Source organism: Carassius gibelio, chromosome B8 (assembly GCF_023724105.1).
Source record: "Carassius gibelio isolate Cgi1373 ecotype wild population from Czech Republic chromosome B8, carGib1.2-hapl.c, whole genome shotgun sequence".
Lineage (NCBI taxonomy): Eukaryota > Metazoa > Chordata > Actinopteri > Cypriniformes > Cyprinidae > Carassius > Carassius gibelio.
In genome coordinates, this window is record NC_068403.1 from 25,044,038 (window position 1) to 25,062,043 (window position 18,006).

Here is an 18,006-nt window from a genome sequence, read left to right on the forward strand (position 1 = left end):
CTCTTTCATCCACACACTCTCCCGCTCACCTTCAGTCAGTTCACTCTCTGTCATATACAGTACACACTCCTGGGGTGCTGTGCATCTACAGTATCACCCAAATAACGATTGATTGATTGATTTTACTGCTTGTTCAGTTGAATTAATTAAAATAAGCCAAAGCGAAGTTTTTCACAACTTTATTCCATTGCATTCAGTGATTGAAAATAAAACTGCAGTATACTTCATCCATTTATGAAAGGGCTGCATGAATCATTTTTGTTGGATTAAATGAAACTGGGCAGTGGAGTTGTAGTTCCCAGCATGCTTTGCGTAGGACTGAATTGGGAGAGTAAATGTTGAAATTGAAGAGCTTGCTAAATATAGTTGATCTGATATTGGGAAGAGTGGGGGGAAATGCTGTTATTATTTCTTCTTCTGTAAAATAAATGTTAAATGTGTCCAAAATCGTTATCATGGTTTTTGTGACAATGACGTGAATTATAAACCAGGTAAGAAAAATGTCCACAGTCTTTGTGTTATTAGATTTTTAACAAAAATGTTATTTGTATCAACGGGGCATTTTATCCTCCTGGAATATTATGAATAATACTGTTATATATATAAATTATAACAAATATTCTATATTATATATCGTCCCCTTGGAATTATAAGGTTCTATCTGACATTTTTGTCAAAATTGAGTTATTCACATATTCTTATTCTGTGACAATTTATTTACATTATGTGATGTTTGATTTTAAGTTGTGTACGTTTTGGGATTTTTTATTGAAAAAACAAAAAGGTTCTATCTACAGAAGTCTATGGAACACAAAAACTTTAAAGCTCAATATCTCAAAACTACTCAGAATGCAGATAGAACCTTATAATTCCAAGGGGACGATATATATATATATAAAAAAATATATATAAACAACATACAATTACTAACAAATATTAATTAAAAACCTGGCTAATTAAAAAAAGTAACATAATGACATTTACACATTCTATCTAAAGCATTTAAGCAATACAATATTTTTATAATTATGATATGATGTAATTCTATAATTAGCTCTGAATCAGAATATTCTGCTGTTGGTCCCGGTGATCTGGAGGCAGAGCAGCCTAATAAAGGCCGTGTTTATTACAGGAACATTCTGGAGGATGCAGGAATGACACTGAAGCATATTTTTCAAATGAACCGATCTCTGATAAACTGAAATTTCCGGCATATAAAGGTAAGCCAATAAAGTTCTTGTCTAATATGCAAAGATTTGCAGTTTATAAGAGAATCAAAGTCAAAGTGAAGAGTTTTGGAGGTGACACAGCGTCTCTGTAATCACGTATGAGGAGGAGGATGCAGACCCAGTGTGTTTGGCAGATAAAGTAAAAGAAGCTCACCTTCTGCTCGCTAGTAGTTAGATGTTTGAAACTAACATTGGTGAATACATATCAGTCTGTTCTTGCAAAGCTATAGACTTCAAACTTTACAACATTTTTAAATGTGCTTTTTGGAGCTTGACCGCTGTAATCAACATCCTCTCACCCACAATACATCTCCTTTTCTTTTTCACTACTTTTTTTTAACAACATGGGGTGAGCAAATGATTTTGAGTTTTTTTCTACTTTTTATTAGTTTGTTTGTAAAATAAAATAAAATAAAAAGGTAGGTAACAGCATGTAAGAGTACAATTTTAAAGCAGAAAGACTGACATTGCATTTCTTTGTAAATAATCTGTTTTATTTAAAATTTCGATTTAAAACAAAGTTTTGCAACTTTTATAAAAAATTAAATAAAAAAAAAAAGAACAATGAATGAATGAATGAATGGCATAGGCTTCAAACATGATAATTTGGAGGCTGTGGTTTAATTTTGTTATTTAGAATGACATTTGCCTTTTGGAAAAAAGAAGTGCATTTAACTGTATTGAAGAAAATACAGTAGAGTATTGCAAATCCTAAAAGTATATTAATAATAATAATAAAATTTACTTAAAGGATAATATAATGTTAATGAAATATAAGGTCACTTAAATTGCAACTTTATCATTATGAATGTGTAATTACTAAAAGATGTAAGTGCGAGTTTCAATAGAAATGAAATGCATTCAGCAGTGCACAATCACATTTCATATCAAGAGATTTATGACATTACATATGCTTATAAACATCCTATTCAACCTAAACATCCTAAACAACTCTTCATTTGAATAGCTGCATTTAATATAAATATAACCGATAATGCATTAACCCTTAATTGCAATTATCATGAAAAGAAAACATTAGATTCAGTTTGCATATTCTTTTGAATATTGTAAATATATACAGTACAGACCAAAAGTTTGGACACACCTTCTCATTCAAAGAGTTTTCTTTATTTTCATGACTATGAAACACTGTCACACTGAAGGCATCAAGGGCTATTTGACCAAGAAGGAGAGTGATGGGGTGCTGCACCAGATGACCTGGCCTCCACAGTCACCGGACCTGAACCCAATCCAGATGGTTTAGGGGTGAGCTGGACCGCAGACAGAAGGCAAAAGGGCCAACAAGTGCTCAGCATCTCTCGGGGAACTCCTTCAAGACTGTTGGAAGAGCATTTCAGGTGACTACCTCTTGAAGCTCATCAAGAGAAAGCCAAGAGTGAGCAAAGCAGTAATCAAAGCAAAAGGTGGCTACTTTGAAGAACCTACAATATGACATATTTTCAGTTGTTTCACACCTTTTTTTATGTATATAATTCCATATATAATTCCACATGTGTTAATACATAGTTTTGATGCCTTCAGTGTGGATCTACAATTTTCATAGTCATGAAAATAAAGAAAACTCTTTGAATGAGAAGGTGTGTCCAAACTTTTGGTCTGTACTGTATATATTTTACATATTACATAAAATGCACATGAAGGCTGCTGGTAGAAAGCAAAAAGACCATGTTAATTGACAAATGGGTCCAAGTTATCAATTCGTTTAATTCCATAACAGCCAAATATTGGCCAAGAAATCAGCCTGGATGATGTCTAGGTCTATTACTATTCAAACCAATTCTCTTTGTCATCATATCAGCAATGGAAAGATGCAATTATCCTGCAACCCCACAATAGAGTAAGTGTTGGGCTTTTCTCTATTCTAGTTCCTCTCTGGTTTCCACTCTCTATGCAATATCACAGACCTAATAGCAATTCCATCATCATCATCATCATCATCATCCGAGACTCACACACTCCAGTGCTTAAACATGATGAAACCCGGAGAGATGAGACATTTGTGCTCGGTGGAGGCACTGAACAAGCAAAGGAAGTGATTACACATGCAGCTTCTCCAAGATAACATGATGAAGTGTCATAATGGAGCTCATCGCTTTTTATCCTTTTCCTTGAAAGTGTCTCCAAATATTAGATGGAAACATTTCATAATGCGATTTTATGATTAAACATGCATCCATTGGTTTGTTACGCAACAGTCTTTTGCGCTTAAACGATCAAAAGTGTGTATCCCGAAACCTTACAGGCATAATTAAAAATCATTCTTAAAGCTGGTAAATGTGAAGGTTAACTGCGAGATGAAGGGCCAAAATCCTTTCTAAAATAAGAAATGCCTGTGGATCTTTATATCTGCAGCGTTTGCCTTCTTCACAATGGCAGTTTCTTTAATTAAAAAGCCAGCAGGGATCTAAATGTCATCCAAATACTGCTGTTTAGCATCATGATGGATACCGTGTGTCTGCACGTGGGTGTGCTTCTCTGATATACGTGTTTTCTGTTCAAAATAAGCTCTATAAATACAACGATTTGTGTTTATGGTGATGCATTTACAGCTGAAGGGTTCGAGACAGGTTACGGAGCGGGTTTAGAAGCAGTAATATGCAGCTTGTGTTTTTATTAAGTGCTTATATGATGCAATTCTTACCTAAAATGTGCTTTTCATTTAATCGTCCTTTTAGAGATGGGTCGGATGGATGAGCTGCTGGTTATGTGATAGTGATGTAATTCCTGTGGGTGGATTGTCCTCTGAAAACAGTCTCAAAATAAAGTATCAAATGAAACCCAGAAGGTTTATTTGCTTTACACAGTTGTTACATTAGCAATAACTTCACATGGTTAGTAAGTAATACTTGAACATATATAAAGTATGAAAAGTTGAAAATGTTGTCATTGTTTACTCATCCCCAATGACGCTCTTGTGAAAAAGAAGCACATTTTAATTTAAAGAGTACTTTTTATAGAAATAAGGTGCTTTAAAATAATGCACTTAAGTGCAAACTGAAACGAATTATGACAAATCGCTGAAAATGTATTATAGTTGAGTTTTTTATTAAGTGGAATTAGTTTGAGCTCACTTAAGTGAGACTTAAGTCTATCTTTACGTGCAATTACTTATACTGTCTTTGAACTATGTTTATAGAGTGCTGCGAATGCACTGACAAGCATTTATGGTAAACGATTAAATATATTTACATGTCATTTGTATTGAAACATATGTGTCAGCTGGTATTTAAATAGATTTTAATTGCACATTTATAATGATGTAGTTGCAATTGACTACATTCAGTAAATTTGAACTAAGTGTTGTATAATACTGAATGGTTGAAAAAGAAAACGTAATGATTTCAAATGAACTTTCAAGTAAAATGTTTCATTGGATTTTATTACAAAGTCTTAAGTCTGTTTAAGTACACTTAAGTGGATTTTAATTTAAATAATATTATATAAAATTCCAGTAAAAGTATTTTTTGAAGTACAAAGTGCATATTCAGTACATTTACTAACCCTGTGAGGGTTAGGGTTAGGGGTAGGGTTGGTGAAGGGCGATAGAATATACAGTTTCTACATTATAAAAACCATTACACCTATGGGATGTCCCCACTTTTCACAAAAACAAACATGTGTGTGTGTGTGTGTGTGTGTGTGTGTATATATATATATATATATATATATATATATATATATATATATATAGATAGATAGATAGATAGATAGATGGATAGATAGATAATTAGTTAGACATTTGTCTAATATTATTTAAATGTTACTAATGGTTTCAGAATATGATGTTCCTTTTCCGTTTGCAAAATTTCAAAATGACATGTTCCCTTAACCCTACCATAAAACAAACAAACAAAAAAAAAAACTTTTGAGAAGTACGAGACCATCCGGAACAAACTTTTTCATAACCTCATGGGACCGTTAGCATAATGTTCTTAGAGTGTGTTAGCTGGGAAAGTTATTAAATAAATAATAAAAAAAAATCCCAAAATCATTTGACTCTCAATTTGTTCCAAACATCTCTTGCGTTCTTTCTTCTGTGAAACATGAAAGGAGACATTAGAGAAATGTCTCAGTGTATTTTATTTTTCAATAGTCCATAAACCAACATTCTTCACAATAACTTTTCATGTTCCACAGGCATGAGCAACATGAGGGTGAGCAGCCTATAGGATTGCTATTTTTTTAAAATAAATGTCACAATGACTTCCCTTATGGTCCTCCTCATATACTGTAGCTATGATTCATTTTCTTTGGATTTGAGTGCAATATAACTTGTGTGTTCTTGACAGGATTTGTGAGATTCACTCTATTTGTTCACATTGAGTTTTGAAATGTTCTCTGTTGTAGCCAGTCCTATTATTACTTGATAGTGGTTTTTCTTATCTTATATCTCCTCCAGTGTATGCCTCTCTCTCTCTCTCTCTCTCTCTAGGTAAGAATAAACCATCCTTATCTGTACAGGGGTGCACATGTCGTTTTAATAAATCAGCATCATATTGAACGCAGTTTTTTTTCTTCTGAATATTCATTCATGCATCAAAACTCTCCTGTGCATTCAACGAACGTAACACGAACCATAACTGTGTCATTCTGTCTTCCCCCCTTCACACAACCGTCTCTCCTGTCCCCCCTCTCGCTCTCACGCTGATGAATCGTCTCGGATGGAGGAATGAACAAAGCCGAGAGCGAGCGAGAGAGCGAGTGTTGCTGAGGAGAGTGGAAGAGCACGCTCAATTCAGTGATGCTGTCAACATACAGTACAGACACACAAAAGAAGCAGTGCAAACAAACAGCAGCCGGCTGACGCAAAACAAGCCAGAAAAAAATAAATCTCTTAGTGACTGAAATATATACAAGGAGTCTTGTGGTACACCAAGATTTCACGAAGTAGTTTGCGGTGTTTACATTAAGAAACAGAGACAAGTGCTTTGACTGCATCGCTGACTGACTCGCTGGCATACAGAGGAAGTGCAAACCTTCACGTCCTTCCTCGAGTGACTCAGGTAAGACTCTTTATTTCTAATTCACTTCAGCATCATTCAGTCTAAAAGTAAAGGGGCTTTTTGGATGAAATGATTGTTATCAATTAAAACGCAGACATTAGTCAAGATAAAAGAGTGAAGAAAGTATCAGTTGTTCTAAAACTGGGATCAGTAAGGTGTGATCTTTTCATCTCACGCAGCATCTCCAAAGCTGCTTCTAATAAACAAAAACATGCACGTTTATTTTTCTATTACTTTCTATTAACTTCTATTATTTAATCATGAGACAGTGCTGTTTTTATTATCTAAACCTGATCATAACCCTCATAGAAACCCTATCTATATTTTCATAAACAATACCTTTTTGACAAAATGCCCTCATAATGCATGAGCCTTTCAGGTTTTATCTTTGTGTGGATGTCTCAAGTCTTTAAAAACACACGCTTCTCACCTCCAGATGTGCGAACTCTCATGCATCACACTCTAAAAATAAAGGTGCTTCACGATGCCATAGAAGAACCCTTCTGTCCATGGTTCCATTAAGAACCCTTAACATCTGAAGAAGCTTCCTGCTTCACAAAAGGTTCTTTTTACAGCGAAAAGAAGGTTCTTCAGATAACAAAAAGGTAAGAAAGAGGTGGTTCCACAAAGAACCTTTGATTGAATGGTTCTTGTGGAACCAGAAATGGTTATTCTATGGCCTCGCTTGAAGAACCTTTTGAGGCACCTTTATTTTTAAGAGTGCAGAATCATTCATCCCGTGCCAACCAGGAGCGCTGGGACTAATAGACGCGGCTGCTAGTGGACACATCTGTAAGCAAGCGCTGGCACTGCGCTCCAGTCGCTCCGTCTCATGCCACATTCACATGCACACTCTCACACTGCCTTCGATGATATATTTAAGAGACCTATAGAAGAGTGATTTTGCTTTGCTTCCAGTGCATCTCTGCCGTGTCTTGGAAACAGACGGGGGTTATTGATACTTGTGAACTTTGGAGAGTGACTGGTGGAGCGAGTCACCATTGTTCAGTCATAAACGATGCTTACCGTCGAGATCGGTGCTCGTTTAAACTGTGGTGTCGCACACTTCACTCTTCAGTGTGTGTGGAGAAACGGAGGGTGGGATTCACACTACATGAGCTGGTGAATGAGGATGAGGAAAAAGGTGAGCAGAGGCAGGTGAAGAAAGAAAGAAAGAAGGAAGGGGCGGGGGGCTCGACTATTTTTAGCTTCCATCTGATGAGAAGGTTGTATAGTCTGCCACATAAACCTGAGATTGGGTTTATGTGCACATATAAACAATACCATGGAAATGCTTGACAATATAATGAAACATTTGGAATAATTCAAAACAAAGGGGGTTTTGCATGAGTCTTATTATATTGATATTGATCACTGACGCTGCTTTATTGAATTTGCTTTATGAAGGGACTTCACTGGGGAAAAAAAATCAATGTTTAAAACATCAGCATCTATAAACTCCAGTGCCAGTGTGGCGCATGTTAAGGTTGATTCTTTTTACGCTGAACCAGTTCAATATGAATGCCCTGTGAGGTTTATTTCTGATATCTGCATCATGCATGGTCTGATGGATTGATGGGATATTTGAATTTGATCGTGTGCAAATCCACACGTTGAAACTTTGGCTGAAATGTTATTAATGACCATCTACCTAGGGAAGATAAGACTCATGCATTTGCATCCGACTGTACTGGAAGTGTGCCCTTTAGAAAGGATACTTCACCCAGAAGTGACAGTTATCAACAGTGATTTACTGCTCTTTTCTATAGGCCTACATCACAGCATATGACTCTTTTGAAGCCATACAGTGTTTTTTTTTTTGCGAGGATCTAAACATTATGTCAGAATCTCAGCCGTGTTTCTAAGCTTTCCTCAGTACTGCAAAAGTGTGTCCATATTTTGCTACTCTTTTTGGATATAAATGATTTAAATCATGTTTACCTACAGAGTAACTACATACGCAACAAAGAGTTGATTTCATCGTTAACAAACAATATGACATTTGCATGTTTTCTTACAATGGATAAATAGCCACCTCTTTTTTGTGGCCATATATAAACAGGGTTGGGGAGTAACGGAATACATGTAACGGCGTTATGTAATCATGATACAAAAATCCAGTAACTGTAATTCATTACAGTTACGTCAAAAACGTAGTAATCAGATTATAGTTACATTTTGGAAAAAGGGGGAATACTTTCAGGATTACAATGGTTTCATTTAAAACTAAATAAATCAATATTTTAATTTGGCATAATAACCAGGCGGCAAGGAAGTCGACCGGAAGTTGAAGTCGGCTGCGTGCTGCCATCTTGTAGCAGAACTTCACTTGCGTTAGCATTCCCATTGACCTCCCATTCATTTTGGCGTCTCTTTGACAGCGAATAACTTTACATCTGAGGCGTTTAAAGACTCCGTTTGTCCATTATTTATTTCTAAAGATACACGACAATGTATAAAGGGCTCCATTACCTTCTATGTTACATTATGGCCCCGTAGAAACAGTTTTTGTAAAAAATAGGCTAACGATTGCACATAACCACTCGACTCTCTGTCGCATTACCGTACCGACAGGAGGAGAAGCTCGCAGGCAATTAAATTAATATGGCGTACTGGCGTTACATTTTAAAATACTATACAAAATAATGAATCAGAATACTTTCTCCTGCTCACTCACGACAAAGAACTCCCCGCTCAAGCTCGCCGTCTCTGCAAGATTAACGATGGCAGTTTGCACGCACAGCTACTAGAAGATTTACATCTGTCAGACAGGTTGCTGACGTCGTCAAGCTTCGTTTGAGTCTGCGCGTCAGAAACGGAAGTGCTAAAAAACGCTAAAAATGGGCTTCAATTGTCTCAGTTGAGTTCCAATGGGGTCGCTGTGTCCATTTCTTTTACTGTCTATGATAATAACAATATATACAGCGCAGCTTGATTAATGACTCACGCGAGTCACGTGTGCCACCCGCTGGTGCATGCGCAAATAACAGCTGTCTGCAATCTCCTCAGACGCAGATTGAATCACTGCTGCAAAAACGCGTTCATTTCATGGAAATTCCGCTGCTATTTTTTTTAAAAAGAAGAAATTGCAAACAACGTTGAACAGTGCAAACTGTGCCTTCCAGCAAAGAAAACACTTTCTTCATCGAAGGATTCGACATCCAACCTAAAGGAGCATTTGCACTTTTCAAAATTAGTTTTACATTTGCAAAGATTAACAAATATATATTTGTATTCTCTCTTTTGAAGAAACATTTTCCATTGTCTAAAAATTGTTCTTATTATATTTTCATTGAAAAAAATAATAATTTGTATTCTCTATTTTCCTGTTGAAGAAAGATTTTCCATTGTCTAAAAATTTTGTTCTTATTATATTTGTTTGGGAAAAAATTAATTTGTATTCTCTATTTTCCTGTTGAAAAAACATTTCCTTAGAATTATTTCTTATTATATTTTCTTCAAAATAAAACAAAATAATCTGTAATACCAATACCATGCACTAGATGTCTGAATAGTCCTTTACATATATATTAATTAGGTCTGTGAAGTTCTTAATTAATAAATGTTGTTGTTTTTAAAAAATAATATTTGACCTTGAAGTAATCCAGAAGTAATCCAAAAGTAATCAGTTACATTACTTTCTTATTGTGGTACTTGGATTACGTTACTGAATACTTTTTTTTATGAAGTAATTAGTAACTGTAACGGAATACATTTTTAAAGTAACCCTCCCAAGCCTGTATATAAAATATAGAATTGTTTAAGTGTGAGAAACTTCTGGAAAAGATTCAGTGCATGAGTGAACTGTCTGAAAGAATCAAATTGAATCACACACCATTTCAGACCTTTTTGCAAACAGATATTAATTTTTTGATTATTTAGCAAATCTGCCATCACTAGTTTTGCTTCTGAACAACTGAACAACCATGACTTGATCGATGAAATATTTTTTGAGAAAATTATTATTTCATAATATTAAATGATTAAGAATTTAAGAAATTTAATAAACATTCTTTAAAATATGGTATTTATTAATTTATTTATTTTTTGGATGAATATGTCTAATGGCTTTAAAAGACTTTTAATGTTATTATAGTGCTTTACATTTTCGGGAGAGTTCCCATTTCATTACCATTGTCTTTCAACATATGGAAAAGCACAGCTTGTACATTCTAAATAATATCTCCTTCTGGGTTTCCCTGAAAAAGAAAGTCATACAGGATTAGACCAACATGAGGGTGAGTAAACAAATCCCTTTGTATGGCCCTTTGAGAATCCTGTACACATTAATACGTTTCTGCACGAACAGAATAAGAAATGCATTCTCCAATATAAAGAGGTTTAAATAAAATAATTATGCTAATGTGGATAAGCATTATAAATTAAAAGTACACAATAACAGTGTTTCAACACTCTGAGCTAACAGCAATCCCAGGAAGTAATCCCACCTCTGTTTCGAAAATGCCAACGAAATCCCTGGTTAATATTTGTGTGCAGACTATAATAGTTACACCTAATCTAAATATCTGCATGTTTGTTATTTTAATTCCTATGGGTGGTTCAACTGTGTTCTTGGCCTCCAACTGTGATGGCAAATTAAAGTGAAGTGATCCTGTTTAGGTGATTAGTTTAGCTGGTTATTGATAATCATCCTGTGGGACAGAAGAAGAAAGAAATCGGATTCCCTTAGAATGAATACAAATAAAGACAATATGCGATGCTATGGGAGTTATAATAATAATATTTTGTCCAAAAGTAATAAATGACCATGCTTGTGAAGTAAAATGATAAAAATTATAAGAACAATATTAACATTTCACATGCCATTAAAATCCTGGATCTCGCCCATGTTAATTCCTTTATAAAATTCTGTTCAGCTTCAATACTAGGATACTATTAACATACTATTTCTGCAAAATATAATATACAGTGCACACCATGCAAAACAGGCAGTATGCAACAGAGCACATTGCATTGGTTCCTGTATCCCATAATGCTGCTGACATGACCTTGACTGCAATTGTTACTGCTTTCTTGATTCATTATTAAAGATAAGATGTTTTTACACTAAAAATAGATTCAGAATTCAAAATGCCTTTTTATGTCAGAGGCAAGAATTGTATATTGAGTAAAAACAAGCAACATAGTGAATTCATGTGTAGCATACTACTACTTTATAGTACACTACTACTTGCATAATGTATTCTGTTTCACAAACTTAATACATTGCAGAGGGTTTTATCAGACATCGATCATGTTGCCCTCTCATCGCGTTTGATTCAGCAGCTCTGACTGTGTCTCTGTTATGTTTGCTTTGCTTAAATTATTTAAAACACTGCAGTAGTGAACAGTGCATTTCCAGATAACCTTATCACGTGTTAAAAAACAAACTCTTCAAAAGCAGAACTTGTGATATGAAAGAAAAAATATGCTCAGCATGTCAGCGTAAGGGCTCTCGGCGGGGCCGCCAACCTTGACTGAGATTTGATTCGAGAGCATCCATGAGTTGGCTATGGCCTGAGGTTTCTCTCTAATGCTGAAAGTTTCATTTTAACCTTTTGGAGAATCGACTAGAGCTCTCAGATCTGATGCAGTGGGACACTCCAGCAAACTCCTCTGAAAACAGCCTGAGAGTCTCCAGCTGGAACAGAGAGCTGTTACAGCACTGTTAGTCACGGCCTGAGGCAGGACGCCCACGTTATGTCTGATGCATATTCAAAAATCACAGCAGTCGTCTCAAAATGATATGCCCCTATCTGATTGGCTGGCTTCATGCAATTTCTGGGAGTTGATGTTCACAGGTGTTTATCGGTTCATCAAGAAACAAAAGCGCAGAGGCTGCAGCAGTGCTTCCAAAGGGAGAACCATGTTCCAAATGCAAACCTAAATGTTTTTGTTTTTTTCTCACAATTGCAGGTTTACGTCATACAAAATTGCAATTTTGATATTTTTTTGTTATTAATTAAGAAATGTGAGATATACATTTTTTGAGAACATCAGTCTTTTCCTCCTCAGCAGTTTGCAGGTTTATATTTACATTTAGTCATTTAGCAGATGCTTTAATCCAAAGCAACTTACAAATGAGGACAATGGAAGCAATTAAAATCAACAAAAGAGCAATGTTATGCAAGTACAATGGCAATTAATTATAAAATAAAATAAAAAACGAATTGATAGAATATCCCACAATTCCATGAAAAAGTCAGAATCGCAAGTTACAAACTCGCATTTGCAAGAAAAAAAAGTCAGAATTGCAAGTCTTTATATCACAATTCGGACCTTTCATGCAATACTGAAAAATAAATCAGTGTGAGTTTATACCCTGCTATTCTGACTTTATTTCTCAGAATTCTGCAGTCTAAACTCCTAATTATCATTTATGTTATTTTTTTTATCTAGAGACAGAAATTGTCTTGCATACATTCTTCATCTTGGATTCATTGTTGATCAATTAAAAAAACTATGCCTCAACGGGCAATCAGGTGAGACACAGGGCCCACAGTTGATCTAAAGTATCCAGATGCAAAGTGCCCAAGAAACATTGCTCCTCTCCAGTGATTTCCATGCTGCGTTTCATTTTCCTTTGAAGTCAAATGTCGGAGCTGGGATTGACATCACACCCAAGATGACCACATTTCAGTATATGTTGGAAAACCAAGGTGGATGTGTCTATTGTTAGCAGTCTATAAAAATCCATTAAAAACCGTTATGTTAAACACAGTGCTGAAGTATCATGTCCACAGATAGAGGTTTGATTGTACTGTGTTCACTACTGAGTTTACTGAGACAGATCAACAGTGCCAATAAACAATATATCACTACTGTTGATTAGCAGTGACGACGGTTGATCAGTCAGATGAACCCATGGGCTGTCCGTAGCTGGAGCTGTTTGCACTACTTAAGGCAATGTTAAAACCAAAGTATATTTCAGTTTTTACATGCTACACATCTATGTAAAGCTTCTGTTTACTAAGTAGTCTATAACTAATGAAGGCCAGAATCACTGATACCAGTACTGCTAATGATGTCTCTATTCAATACATTTACCTTAACTCTAGCCATTTAACATATATGCAGAAACGATGAATTGAACATAGATTAATCTTTATTCAAGATACAAAAGTTGACAAATCACAGCAGCGCTGTCTTTTTAAAACCTGATATATGCGATGCAGATATGACACATATCTACCCCCCCCCCAAAAAAAAGTATTGCTGTATTAAATACTTTTAATGTGTTAAACAAAATGAATCACACAATTAACATTGACAGCCCTAGTTTGAATGAAACGAGCGAGATTGCGGTGTTGTCACATGAGAGACGTGAAAGTAGTGCCAGCCTTAAATACAAGGTGGTATGTTATTCAGAGCTACTAATGATGTTATCGTTTATTAACACATTTATTCAAGCTACTAAACAATCACGACTGACCAATCAGAATAAAGTATTCAAGAGAGCGATATAATAATGAAAATTATGTCACATGGGCTGTCAGCAAATCAGGTCTGGTCGGGGTGTTTTTCAGTTGAATGTGGACAAGAGAATTATACTTTCAACTTTAGAAGTAAGTATTTAACGCATTATGGATTATGCAGTTTTGATTATTGCCTTTCATGCAGTGTGTAATGTAGCTGTATGCATATGTAAACTGCACTGTAGCTTGTTCATGTGGTAAACATCATGGCGAGAACACATCTTGTCCTACACTGTGAAAGAAAATTTGGTTTATTTTAACTTCCAAAAAAAAAGTGTTTAAAAAAAAAAAATTCCCAAAAAAATTGTTCCAAATGCAAACCTAAATGTTTTTGTTTTTTTCTCGCAATTGCAGGTTTACGTCATACAAAATTGCAATTTTGATATTTTTTTGTTATTAATTAAGAAATGTGAGATATACATTTTTTGAGAACATCAGTCTTTTCCTCCTCAGCAGTTTGCAGGTTTATATTTACATTTAGTCATTTAGCAGATGCTTTAATCCAAAGCGACTTACAAATGAGGACAATGGAAGCAATTAAAATCAACAAAAGAGCAATGTTATGCAAGTACAATGGCAATTAATTATAAAATAAAAAACGAATTGATAGAATATCCCACAATTCCATGAAAAAGTCAGAATATCAAGTTTCAAACTCGCATTTGCAAGAAAAAAAAGTCAGAATTGCAAGTCTTTATATCACAATTCGGACCTTTCATGCAATACTGAAAAATAAATCAGTGTGAGTTTATACCCTGCTATTCTGACTTTATTTCTCAGAATTCTGCAGTCTAAACTCCTAATTATCATTTATGTTATTTTTTTTATCTAGAGACAGAAATTGTCTTGCATACATTCTTCATCTTGGATTCATTGTTGATCAATTAAAAAAACTATGCCTCAACGGGCAATCAGGTGAGACACAGGGCCCACAGTTGATCTAAAGTATCCAGATGCAAAGTGCCCAAGAAACATTGCTCCTCTCCAGTGATTTCCATGCTGCGTTTCATTTTCCTTTGAAGTCAAATGTCGGAGCTGGGATTGACATCACACCCAAGATGACCACATTTCAGTATATGTTGGAAAACCAAGGTGGATGTGTCTATTGTTAGCAGTCTATAAAAATCCATTAAAAAGCGTTATGTTAAACACAGTGCTGAAGTATCATGTCCACAGATAGAGGTTTGATTGTACTGTGTTCACTACTGAGTTTACTGAGACAGATCAACAGTGCCAATAAACAATATATCACTACTGTTGATTAGCAGTGACGACGGTTGATCAGTCAGATGAACCCATGGGCTGTCCGTAGCTGGAGCTGTTTGCACTACTTAAGGCAATGTTAAAACCAAAGTATATTTCAGTTTTTACATGCTACACATCTATGTAAAGCTTCTGTTTACTAAGTAGTCTATAACTAATGAAGGCCAGAATCACTGATACCAGTACTGCTAATGATGTCTCTATTCAATACATTTACCTTAACTCTAGCCATTTAACATATATGCAGAAACGATGAATTGAACATAGATTAATCTTTATTCAAGATACAAAAGTTGACAAATCACAGCAGCGCTGTCTTTTTAAAACCTGATATATGCGATGCAGATATGACACATATCTACCCCCCCCCCCCCCAAAAAAAAGTATTGCTGTATTAAATACTTTTAATGTGTTAAACAAAATGAATCACACAATTAACATTGACAGCCCTAGTTTGAATGAAACGAGCGAGATTGCGGTGTTGTCACATGAGAGACGTGAAAGTAGTGCCAGCCTTAAATACAAGGTGGTATGTTATTCAGAGCTACTAATGATGTTATCGTTTATTAACACATTTATTCAAGCTACTAAACAATCACGACTGACCAATCAGAATAAAGTATTCAAGAGAGCGATATAATAATGAAAATTATGTCACATGGGCTGTCAGCAAATCAGGTCTGGTCGGGGTGTTTTTCAGTTGAATGTGGACAAGAGAATTATACTTTCAACTTTAGAAGTAAGTATTTAACGCATTATGGATTATGCAGTTTTGATTATTGCCTTTCATGCAGTGTGTAATGTAGCTGTATGCATATGTAAACTGCACTGTAGCTTGTTCATGTGGTAAACATCATGGCGAGAACACATCTTGTCCTACACTGTGAAAGAAAATTTGGTTTATTTTAACTTCCAAAAAAAAAGTGTTTAAAAAAAAAAAATTCCCAAAAAAATTGTTCCAAATGCAAACCTAAATGTTTTTGTTTTTTTCTCGCAATTGCAGGTTTACGTCATACAAAATTGCAATTTTGATATTTTTTTGTTATTAATTAAGAAATGTGAGATATACATTTTTTGAGAACATCAGTCTTTTCCTCCTCAGCAGTTTGCAGGTTTATATTTACATTTAGTCATTTAGCAGATGCTTTAATCCAAAGCAACTTACAAATGAGGACAATGGAAGCAATTAAAATCAACAAAAGAGCAATGTTATGCAAGTACAATGGCAATTAATTATAAAATAAAATAAAAAACGAATTGATAGAATATCCCACAATTCCATGAAAAAGTCAGAATCGCAAGTTACAAACTCGCATTTGCAAGAAAAAAAAGTCAGAATTGCAAGTCTTTATATCACAATTCGGACCTTTCATGCAATACTGAAAAATAAATCAGTGTGAGTTTATACCCTGCTATTCTGACTTTATTTCTCAGAATTCTGCAGTCTAAACTCCTAATTATCATTTATGTTATTTTTTTTATCTAGAGACAGAAATTGTCTTGCATACATTCTTCATCTTGGATTCATTGTTGATCAATTAAAAAAACTATGCCTCAACGGGCAATCAGGTGAGACACAGGGCCCACAGTTGATCTAAAGTATCCAGATGCAAAGTGCCCAAGAAACATTGCTCCTCTCCAGTGATTTCCATGCTGCGTTTCATTTTCCTTTGAAGTCAAATGTCGGAGCTGGGATTGACATCACACCCAAGATGACCACATTTCAGTATATGTTGGAAAACCAAGGTGGATGTGTCTATTGTTAGCAGTCTATAAAAATCCATTAAAAACCGTTATGTTAAACACAGTGCTGAAGTATCATGTCCACAGATAGAGGTTTGATTGTACTGTGTTCACTACTGAGTTTACTGAGACAGATCAACAGTGCCAATAAACAATATATCACTACTGTTGATTAGCAGTGACGACGGTTGATCAGTCAGATGAACCCATGGGCTGTCCGTAGCTGGAGCTGTTTGCACTACTTAAGGCAATGTTAAAACCAAAGTATATTTCAGTTTTTACATGCTACACATCTATGTAAAGCTTCTGTTTACTAAGTAGTCTATAACTAATGAAGGCCAGAATCACTGATACCAGTACTGCTAATGATGTCTCTATTCAATACATTTACCTTAACTCTAGCCATTTAACATATATGCAGAAACGATGAATTGAACATAGATTAATCTTTATTCAAGATACAAAAGTTGACAAATCACAGCAGCGCTGTCTTTTTAAAACCTGATATATGCGATGCAGATATGACACATATCTACCCCCCCCCCCAAAAAAAAGTATTGCTGTATTAAATACTTTTAATGTGTTAAACAAAATGAATCACACAATTAACATTGACAGCCCTAGTTTGAATGAAACGAGCGAGATTGCGGTGTTGTCACATGAGAGACGTGAAAGTAGTGCCAGCCTTAAATACAAGGTGGTATGTTATTCAGAGCTACTAATGATGTTATCGTTTATTAACACATTTATTCAAGCTACTAAACAATCACGACTGACCAATCAGAATAAAGTATTCAAGAGAGCGATATAATAATGAAAATTATGTCACATGGGCTGTCAGCAAATCAGGTCTGGTCGGGGTGTTTTTCAGTTGAATGTGGACAAGAGAATTATACTTTCAACTTTAGAAGTAAGTATTTAACGCATTATGGATTATGCAGTTTTGATTATTGCCTTTCATGCAGTGTGTAATGTAGCTGTATGCATATGTAAACTGCACTGTAGCTTGTTCATGTGGTAAACATCATGGCGAGAACACATCTTGTCCTACACTGTGAAAGAAAATTTGGTTTATTTTAACTTCCAAAAAAAAAGTGTTTAAAAAAAAAAAATTCCCAAAAAAATTGTTCCAAATGCAAACCTAAATGTTTTTGTTTTTTTCTCGCAATTGCAGGTTTACGTCATACAAAATTGCAATTTTGATATTTTTTTGTTATTAATTAAGAAATGTGAGATATACATTTTTTGAGAACATCAGTCTTTTCCTCCTCA

At 35.0% G+C, this 18,006-nt stretch overlaps 1 protein-coding gene across 1 annotated transcript in view; it reads left to right on the forward strand.

The window, feature by feature from the left end:
- The first annotated feature begins 5,970 nt into the window (after window positions 1–5,970).
- Window positions 5,971–18,006, forward strand: part of LOC127962863 (protein dispatched homolog 3-like) — a 60,955-nt gene continuing 48,919 nt past the window's right edge. The window contains exon 1 of the mRNA XM_052562459.1: window positions 5,971–6,253. The gene's annotated coding sequence lies outside the window, so the exon portion shown is untranslated. The remainder of the gene's footprint in view (window positions 6,254–18,006) is intronic.